General features: G+C 44.7%; 1 protein-coding gene across 1 annotated transcript in view; it reads left to right on the forward strand.

Moving 5' to 3' along the window:
• Positions 1-126: 126 nt before the first annotated feature.
• The window catches only part of LOC101845524, a gene marked incomplete at its 3' end in the record, with an annotated part of 23,068 nt that continues 21,479 nt past the window's right edge, over positions 127-1,715 (forward strand). Inside the window, 1 exon segment of the mRNA XM_005113005.3 lies at positions 127-533.

Below are 1,715 nucleotides of genomic sequence, written 5' to 3' on the forward strand. Positions count from 1 at the left end.
CACTCTCACACACATTAATACCTAGCGTCCCACCCGGGCCTCACCTCACCTCCACTCTCGCTGTCTGTCGTCACCACCACCACCACCACACACGACCACCACCGTGTGCTCTGGTCTCCCGATCAACAATACGGCCCTAGAAAGCTATACGCCTATAAGGTTGCTCCTGTTGGCACAGTCAACACAGGCCGGGCGGGCCACGAGAGTAGGCTTGGTAGCGAGAGCTTTCTCACAATTTCGCCTGTTCTTATCAGTCACGCCAAGTCTGTTTGTTTTCCTGTGTTCAGGGTACGACCGTAGCGTACGACCGTAGCGTACGACCGTAGCGTAGAGTAAAGGCTACTATCTTCGGTACAAGTATAAAAGGGCTTTCTATTGGCCTCTCTCACCCGAGACACAAACTTGGGACTTCATGTTTTTAGCTGTTGCCTACCAGGTGTATTAAAATTTAGGCCTGTAGTCTAATACTGTTATTATTATTGTATTATTACTAGACCTATTCGTGGAGCATGGAAAGGATTTACTTGTCAATTGTAAGTATGATTGTATTATTTAGATTCTAGTTCAGTTCCAAAGTGATCGCCGGTGTCTTTCGTCCAGTGGCTGCTAGTGGTTGACGGGTGTTTAAAGGTGTGGTTTGCTCCTTCTTTCCTATCAAACATCTCGTCAGCCTGATCTCTCCTCCTTCTTAATTGTGTTTGTTACTCTCTTGTAACACCTCTAAATCTTTGGCAGTTAGATATCTATATGATCTATATGACGTTATTGTGTTGCAAGTGCTGTAAAACTCCTATTAAAACTAAAACTGAAAAAAGTCTAGACAGTCTAGTGTCTGTCTCTTATTACGCTAATCTAGATATCTAGATAGAACGTCTAAAAGCGATATATATATCATATACTTCCTTCAGTTAGAAATGTAGGCCTGGTGTATTCTATGTCCTTACTTTGTTTGGGCGCTTGTTGTGGGTGCTTGTTGTGGGTGTGGGGTTTTCATCGATGGACATGTATATGTACGGTCGAAGCTGTTTGTAACGGTCACCCTCATTGTCGAGGATAAAAGTGGCCGCCTGGGACAGGTCGTGGTTGTTTGATACTGTATCACAGAATATAACATAAAACGCTTTGGGGGGGGGGGGGGATTGCTGTTTTCACAGGTGGTTGACTTATACTGGTGGCCGTTAGAGCAGGTATTATTTAGGCCATTCCCAAAGGGGGGACATTTCCAATTTCCCGTTCTAATGCACAGTAGAATTGTAAATGGGCTGATCCAACAATGTCATGCTCATAACTGTGCCTGAACTACAACAGGGAACTGCTGCTTTTTCTTTCCTAATTTCACTGTCTTGTGACCCGCTATTTCCGGGGTGCCCTGATAGTCGAAGTCTTTGCAGACTTTGTGTTGTTGAGGCTAGAGAATTAAGCAGAGTAAGCTTGATTCCCTGTAAGGGCTTCTCTGTTACCATCCACCCCTTGGTGCTCATATGACCGTATGCAGTTGCGACCGCCGTAAAACGTATACTAAAACTAAACATAATAGGACTGTACTTGACCAAACGTTTGTGGGCAGTTGAACGTGCGTGTTCTATCAACCGTTAGCCCATAGTGGGTCGTTATCTTTGTTTGATCTGAGATCGAGAGTACAGGTTAAGTGTCCCCAGTAATTCATGTGGGCTAATTACAAGTGTGTGTGTGTGTGTGTGTGTGTGTGTGTGTGA

The sequence above is a fragment of the Aplysia californica genome, unplaced genomic scaffold (genome assembly GCF_000002075.1).
Source record: "Aplysia californica isolate F4 #8 unplaced genomic scaffold, AplCal3.0 scaffold01542, whole genome shotgun sequence".
Classification (NCBI taxonomy): Eukaryota; Metazoa; Mollusca; class Gastropoda; order Aplysiida; family Aplysiidae; genus Aplysia; species Aplysia californica.